The sequence below is a fragment of the Metopolophium dirhodum genome, chromosome 9 (genome assembly GCF_019925205.1).
Source record: "Metopolophium dirhodum isolate CAU chromosome 9, ASM1992520v1, whole genome shotgun sequence".
In the NCBI taxonomy this organism is placed as follows: Eukaryota; Metazoa; Arthropoda; class Insecta; order Hemiptera; family Aphididae; genus Metopolophium; species Metopolophium dirhodum.
In genome coordinates, this window is record NC_083568.1 from 26,085,132 (window position 1) to 26,094,410 (window position 9,279).

Sequence of the window (9,279 nt, forward strand, 5' to 3'; positions counted from 1 at the left end):
GTGATAAATCTGGAATAAGGTGATAGAAACTGGAAAAGGTGATGAACTGGAAAAAAGGGTGATGGAAAAAAGCTGATGAACTGGAAAAAAGGTGATTGAAAATTACAAAAAAGGTAATGAACTGGAAAAAGGGTGATGGAAACTGGAAATAAGGTGATTGAAAATTACAAAAAAGGTAATGAACTGGAAAAAGGGTGATGGAAACTGTGATAAATCTGGAATAAGGTGATGGAAACTGGAAAAAGTGATGGAAACTGGAAAAAGGGTGATGGAAACCATGATAAATCTGGAAAAAGGATGATGGAAACTGAAAAAAGGTGATGGAAGCTGGAAATAAGGTGATTGAAAATTACAAAAAAAGGTGATGAACTGGGAAAAGGTGATGGAAACTGGAAAAAAAGTGATTGGAAATTACAAAAAAAGGTAATGGACTGGAAAAAGGGTGATGGAAACCGTGATAAATCTGGAATAAAGTGATAGAAACTGGAAATAAGGTGATTGAAAATTACAAAAAAATGTAATGAATTGGGAAAAGGTGACGGAAACTGGAAAAGGTGATGAACTGGAAAAAAGGTGATGGAAAATGGAAAAAAGGAGATTGAAAATTACAAAAAAGGTGATGAACTGGCAAAAAGGTGATGGAAACCGTGATAAATCTGGAATAAGGTGATAGAAACTGGAAAAGGTGATGAACTGGAAAAAAGGGTGATGGAAAAAAAGCTGATGAACTGGAAAAAAGATGATGGAAACTAGAAAAAAGGTGGTTGAAAATAACAAAAAAGGTGATGAACTGGGAAAAGGTGATGGAAACTGGAAAAAAAGTGATTGAAAATTACAAAAAAAGGTAATGAACTGGAAAAAGGGTGATGGAAACTGTGATAAATCTGGAATAAGGTGATGGAAACTGGAAAAAGGTGATGGAAGCTGGAAATAAGGTGATTGAAAATTACAAAAAAAGGTGATGAACTGGGAAAAGGTGATGGAAACTGGAAAAAAAGTGATTGGAAATTACAAAAAAAGGTAATGGACTGGAAAAAGGGTGATGGAAACCGTGATAAATCTGAAATAAGGTGATAGAAACTGGAAATAAGGTGATTGAAAATTACAAAAAAAGGTGATTGAAAATTACAAAAAAATGTAATGAATTGGGAAAAGGTGATGGAAACTGGAAAAGGTGATGAACTGGAAAAAAGGTGATGGAAAATGGAAAAAAGGAGATTGAAAATTACAAAAAAGGTGATGAACTGGCAAAAAAGTGATGGAAACTGGAAAAGGGTGATGGAAACCATGATAAATCTGGAAAAGGGTGATGAACTGGAAAAAAGGGTGATGGAATAGGTGATGGAAACTGAAGAAAAGGTAATGGAAATTGGTAAAAAGGTGATGAACCGGAAAAAGGGTGATGGAAACTGGAAAAAAGGTGATGGAAACTGGAAAAGGTGATAAACTGGAAAAAAGGGTGATGGAAAAAAGGTGATGAACTGGAAAAAGGATGTTGGAAAAAAAGGTGACGAACTGGAAAAAGGATGTTGGAAACTGGAAAAAAGGTGATTGAAAATAACAAGGTGATTTTCCCAATGAACTGGGAAAAGGGCGATGGAATCCGTGATAAATCTAGAATAAGGTGATGGAAACTGGAAAAGGTGATGAACTGGGAAAAGGTGATGGAAACTGGAAAAGGTGATGAACTGGAAAAAAGTGATGAATAGGAAAAAAGGGTGATGGAAAAGGTGATGAAAACTGGAAAAGGTGATGAAAATGGAAAAAGGTGATAAAAATGGAAAATAGGAAAAAAGTTATGGAAATGGTGATGGTGATGAAAGTTGTGATGGTAATGGAAATTGTAATGGTAATTTTTCTTTCATGAAACTGTTTTCGTATAGTAGTCTGGTTGTTGCAGATGCCAGCCTGAATTACATTTGCCGTGAATCGTGATGACGAGATCATTGAATGCGGAGCGTAACAAGAAATAGTATGTGTGATTTGTGCGGGAAGGCAATTTCCTCCCTTGCCACATAATATACTATTTAAATAACAAACCAATGAGTGATTACTTACAGCTGGTCACAATATTTCATTACAATATTGATGATGTTGCCTATGATTAAAAAACTTTATACATTATTCATTAGACGTTGAAGATGAATATGTAATATACGAATCGACGATTTTCTTATCGATTTTCCTGGTTCATACCTCATTGTGATAGGTACCTACGAAATTAATTCGGTAACAATTCTAAAATACAATAATTTTTTTTTTTTTTTTTATGTTATTCGATGTGATATAATAAAATCTACCTACAAATGGGAAATTAAGTGGTTGTAAGTATAGAACAGTGGCACAAATACATAAACATATATCAAAAGTAATATAAATTTCCAAGTAGTTTTCAAAAGCGACTTGAAAAACAAAAAAAAATTTAAGAAAAACGTGAATTTTTACGCAAAATCTGTTTTTGAGACAATCGATTTTGGTTTTTGGTGCAACTCTAAAATAAATGACCGTAGGTACATGAAATGTTGACTGAATGTTTATAATAGCATTTTCTATACACCATAACAATTTCCAAATATTTTGACTTGTTTTGAGCTGTTTACGGACATTTTCAGTTTCCATTTTATTTAGTTTTTTTTTTCTATAAATATCAATACAATTTTATTTGTTGTTAATCCAGTCACAATTTTTTTTATAAGCATTTAAAGTTCAAATATTGAGAAAATAAAGTAAAAATGACGAAAATTTGCAAATTATTTTGAGATAGAAATTTATAAAAAATTTTCTTTTTGAATCTAAGATTTAGAAATGTAATACAAGATTTCTCATAAGTTTGTCTACCTTTATCAAAAAAAAAATGTCTAGAAGAAACTTAAATTAAATTTTTATGAGCGTCTGAAATTTATATTTTTACAACATTTGATATTTACTCGATTTCTCATGTAACAGTTTTCTTATTTTATTGTAATTAAAAAACGAGTGACTGTAGATACTTCAAAATTACACTGAATGTTTATATTAGCATTTCCTATACACGATAAAATTTTGAAAATAATTTGACTCTTTTTGAGCTGTTACGGACATTGTCAGTTTTCAATTTTCTTAGTTTTTTTCTCTATAAATATCAAAAAAATTTTATTTGATGAGTAAAAAAGCGTGAAAAATTAATTTAAGGCTCCTGATATAATGTTACAATATCAGTTGAAAAATATTAAAAATACATAGGCACATTTTTTTTTTATTAACACTTAAAGTTCGAATTTTACAAAATTTATCAAATTTAAAATTTAATGATTGTTTTATAGTTAAAAACGAAGGGTTTTAACCAATGTCGGAAACTGCAGTGGTCTTTTGATCTGGTCGACGGTCTTGAGCCGGTTGGTGTGTGATAAGGAGGTCTGGTGATAAGGTTAGGAATACATATAATACAATATTTAACTGCCAGAATTTAATTAAATACATAATAAGTTGTATTTTGTCTATTAATATACATAATTTAACTCACCTAAAAACTGTAATATTTTATTATATATTTAATATTTAACCACATAGTCGTTTGACATGGGCTCAAAACCTACCTATATAGTATCCTCACAACCAAGTTACCTCAATCACTTGAACTGTAATATATTAAGCACAACATAGTATACATGTACGTTAGTTTTGTTATTATTGTCTATTCTATAGTTGATTTCATATAATAAACATAATTAAACCTACCTATATAAGTTGTTTCAAATAGTATATAGTCATATCATCATACAATTTAATTTCCAGACTTTAATTAAATACATACATTTTTATTTTCTTTATTAATATTGTATTATTTAAAATCTGTATCATCATTTGTATGCTACAACAAATTTGACTCACCTAAAATCTGTGATGAATGAAGTGGGTACTACATAGTATGCATTTAGTTTAGTTATTATTAGATAATAAAAGCATTAGCTGTGTATATTTGTTATATTTTATTAATTTGATTTTATGCTAATGATTGAACCTATCAAACGATGCTTAATAAATGTAGCTAATTATTTATAATTTACTATTTATAATTTTAATAACTATTTATAATTAGCAAATTATATTACCTCAAACAATCAACTGCCCTACAAACTGTAATATATTTAGTACTACCTACATAGTATACATGTAGATAAATTATATTACTATTGTCTAATTCACGTATGTATGCCTGTATATAGTAATACCCACTTGACGGCGACGCTCTCCGCACTCTACTCTCGGCGTCGTCCCGCGGCCTCGGGACTCGTCCCGGAAAAAGTACGGCCGCCCACAGCCTATACATTTAGCGGGGAACGCGAATAAGACTTCGTCCTGGATGTCGGACCTCTCAAAGGGGGGTTTCAGGCGACCCGCGTCGAAAATTTTCGGAAAATCGTCAAAAACGTGACGACGCCGCGACCACGGCGACGGATTTCTCCGCGGAGGCGCTCTCCGCGAACGGGGCGAGGCCACGCGCGGCCTATAGATTTAGCGGGGAACGCGAATAAGTCTTCGACGGGGATGGCAGAAGCGTCGAAAAGGGCTAAAACTCGAATTGTCGAAAAAAACGGCAAAAAACGCGCGCGGAGGCGGTGGACGTAGAGCACGTCGTCTCGACCGCGGAGGGTCCGTCGAGAAAAAAGTACGGCCGCGCGCGGCCTCAAAATCTGACGGGGAACGCGAATAAGGTCCAAACGGGGCCGCCCGGGGACCCCCGGGAGGGTAAAACTCGAAAATCTGAAAAAAATTTGAAAAAAATCGAGAAGAGTGATAATGAGCGTTGATAACACAGCGACGGCTCAGACCGCCCATCCGGGAAATGCAATTTTTTCATTGGCGGGTTCCCTATAAAATACGAAAAATCGACATAGGAGGCGCCCTCGGGTTTTTGTTTTATATAGAGGGAAAAACGGCAAAAAACGCGGGAGATGGCGGCGGACGTAAAGCACGTCGTCTCGGCCGCGGCGAGCCCACCGCGGGGGTAAAAGTCGAAAATCTGAAAAAAATTTGAAAAAAATCTCGAAGAGTGATAACGCCGCAGCCGGGAGACCCGTTTTCCCTCCATTCTCCTCTATAGAAGTACGAAAATTCGCCATAGGGGGCGCCCTCGGGTTTCTGTTTTATATAGTAGGAAGTAGGAAGGAGGAAGGACTAACAAGGATTCGTGTTCAACAAATTGCTTCAATATTTTCTATTGCAGTAAAAAATTGTTAAACAATATATTAATTGTATCACAAGTATGTTAATATATTATTATAAATAATTTGTTCGTATTGGAGCGCTGAAATCATTTTTATAATCGAACAACCACAGTCGTGCTCGCCATGTTTACTTGTCATCGTTACTTTATTTAACCAACGAACTCCTATTATAGTGCAAATGTCCAACAAGTCCGCGTGGGATAATACAGTTGGGAGGTTTTCAGGAGGTTGTGCCAATTCCGCGTACTTCTATTGTGAAGCGACAAAAACCGTGTATGTACCTATATTGTACGCGGGATAGACAAAGTTATTAAAAGCACCGCTCAGAGTCTAAAAAACCAAAGCGTTTCATGAAAAAAAAGTACAATAACAGGTGTAAAAAAAAAAGAAAGAAAACAACACGACGATTTAGGTACACAATGCGGGTGTGAGGGGTGGGGGGTGGCCGTCGCCGTCACTTCCTCCCAGAAAGTACCTACCTCTTGCCATCCACGCACCCACCCACCAACCCACCACCCTCCAACACGGTAAATCTGGCTACCGTTCTTCTCTTTCTCTTCGCCGCATCCACATGAAAGCACGCACGCACTCGTATACGCGGGTCGAATTACACGCGGGACCTTTGAGTTACGACGTCCTAAAACGCGCGCGCCAGCCTTTGCCGAGCCCGGCCGCCCGCCCGCCGAGACTCGGCGGCGGTACCGTTGTAATTGTTGCCAACTTTTGACGCCGGCGTGCTAATGAATAACGACTGTAAATCTTTTCCCTATACACCCGCCTGCACCGACCTCCACCGACCACCACTCCAGATCGGTATAACGCACCGCACCCAGTGGACTACGGACCGTCACCGCGCACACCACTCCGCCAACCACCCCTCTCTCACTCTCTCTCACCCGTCGTCATCGTCTCTCGTCTGTCTATATATATTATACATGTCTATATGCCGACCGGCAGTGGCAGTGGTGCGACCGTAACCACAGTGGGTTTTTTTTTCGTCTTTTATTTTATATATTTATACACCTGCAGAGTAACTTTTACGACGGTAAAACTTTCGTTTTTTTTTTATTCATTTTTTTTTTTTTTCATTTTTGTATGAAACTTTGAAAATATATACGTGATGATAATAAGTTATGGATGTGCGGGTGAAAATGTACAGGTGAAAAGAAAGAAAAACATAAAAATAAAAAAAAAAAATTATAAAAAAAGAAGTTATGTTTTCTAATTTATATTGTATAAACTCGCCGAAAGGAAATATACAAAAACCCATAAGGCAATCGGTATAAGATTGCGACTCTGCGAGTGAGAAGGCATTTCAATTACACGGGATCGAGGACGGCGATGCACGTAATAATAATAATTATCGTAGACGTATATTATTACGATAGTTATACCTACACGGTACGGACCCGCGAACATTAATCGTAAAAACAAAAATAATAGATTCATCTTGCTGTTTATTTTCCGTTATTCATCGTCTATAATATTGGTACAACTCGCTGATATAAAATAAAATAACAACAGCAGCACTATTACTACTATTACTTATTAACTTATAGCCATCGTGATATTTGTTTTTACTTTAATATTATTACATTCGTTTGGACGATTTCCTTCTTGATACTTTTGATGTGACAGATATTATACTAAGTAAGGGTTCTGGCATATGCAAATTTAAATTACACTTGTGTCGCTTGTACGGAACAATTCCCATGATTATCAAGAGAAATTATCACAACTTTGTTACTTCTTCAGTTTTCTTGTTTCATTAAGTACTTGTAAGTATATACGCGCATTTTGCAAGTACATATACACTCTATGTATATAAATATAAATGTAATATGTGTATATATATATATCATCATATAATATGAAATTCAAGGCTCTAGGCATTATCGCGAAGTTTACCTATGAATAATTAATGAAGCGGTACAAATTATTTAAATTCTTACTGTGATTATTATTTTTTTTTAATAAATAAAATATTGGGTAGGTGAAAATTAAAAACATATTTAGAGCGTAAATATACAATAGAATTTTTCGACGGATAAAAACGGTTTATTTAAAACCCATTAAAAACCACGGATCAAAATAGTGAAAAAATATTAATATGAGCACTCTCCTTTTTATATAATATAAACCAAAAAAAAAAAAAACTAAATAAAGACGGAAGTGAATACCGGGAGGTTCCTGGTGCATATACATTATACATATTAATACTATATTATAATGTATATTTTTTTCCAAGTTCCATTGTTCAAATATTACCGTCATGTGTATAATAATATTATATTGATTTTTGTCGGTCAGCTCAAACAATAACTTTATATTATTGTTATTATTATAATAATGGGAGTGAAACAGATGTGGTGGTGGTGCAGGTGACCAGTTACTGTTGTATATTATACATACCATACCTCTCTGATGTATATTGCAACGATGTGACTTCCCCCATATGTGGTTTTTTGTTCTTTTAATAACCCCCGTTGTATCGAATATCTGCTTGCGTAAATTAGTATTCGTTTAAGGACGAGCAGGGTGTGTTTTAATATTAAACCTAAAAAAATAATTCGCGTGACCACATTTGCAAACAAAACTTTTTCATGTACATTCAAAACGAAACGAGGAAGCTTAATATACCTACATAAATATTACTATTATATATATATACACACACATATAAATGTATGTATGTATGTATGTGTATTAGTTTTACGGTAAAGGTTTTAAAAGGGTTTTCTTTTAATTTCGCAAAACACTTTTTATACTGCGAAGACGACTCGTGAACTATTTTGTGAAATGCGTCTGGTGGTTAAAATAACAAAAAATTCAAGAAATAACCATCTGATAAGAAGTGTATAATAATATCTTGTTTCTGTATCGGTTTGTTCGAGCACGTTTTCCCGTTTTTATATCTTATTTAAACTTTGTATAAAATACAAAACGATATTAATCTCTACAAAATTACTCATATGAGAAATCTGCACGATACATGAATTAAACGTGTTTATAAAGTTACAAACAAAATAATATGTAATTATTACACAATTATTATTATAAAATGTAAAATACTAAAATATTTCACACGAGGAGCGAGTTGCAACTGTTCGTTCATCTCTTATTCTCTCCATAATTTCAACCGTTGTGTATTTATGACATTATATACTATATGTATATATATATTATGATGTCTGCACCGCCTTGAGGTTTCCACCTGTACATATGTGCAACCATATTTTTATCAGACGATAAAATATACAATATACCCACGTTATAAAATGTTTACTTTATTGTACCTACTTGTTGCTGATACAATGGTTAAGTAATAGGTAGTAAATATTATACGTTTATATGCCAATTGTATTAGCAATATTAATAATAAAATAAAAATGTTTGATACAATGTTAAATATTTGATATACTAATCAATCAATTTTTGTTTTTAACGAAAATGAAAATGAATTATTTAGTATAATATCATTTTCGTATTATGCATGGGAAACCTAACGTAATATTTTACACTATTTTCGTGGTCGTGTTAGATTGTAAGGTGGATTATTGAAATTGTATAAAAAGATAATTATTTTATTTTGTATTTAAAAAGCTGATAAATATTACAGTCACATAAAAAGCATTCAAGTACAAATAAAAATACTTGGGAATGACCTAATACAAAATCGATTAATTTTTCTTTACAACCAAATGTAATGCTGTATGGTAATAATCAGCACCCTCGATAGTATTTATTAGACTAACCATAAAATGAATTATTAAAACAACCAAATACCTATATCTATATTGTTATAATTTTTTTTTTTTTTAATAATAATAATCATTTAAATACAACAGTATATGTATTGAATACTAGAGAACTATTTACAAAACGTCATTACTGTAATGGCATTCTACAATAAACAGTGTAATAATAAACAGAAGATATCATACGTGCTTTCCGTGCAATTATATTGTACATCGTATCCAGTTAAATGGTGTTAAGCGTTTATATTTTATTTACAGTGTATTCGATTCACGGGTATCCGCAGATCCAATCCGAAAATACAGTTCAAATACTA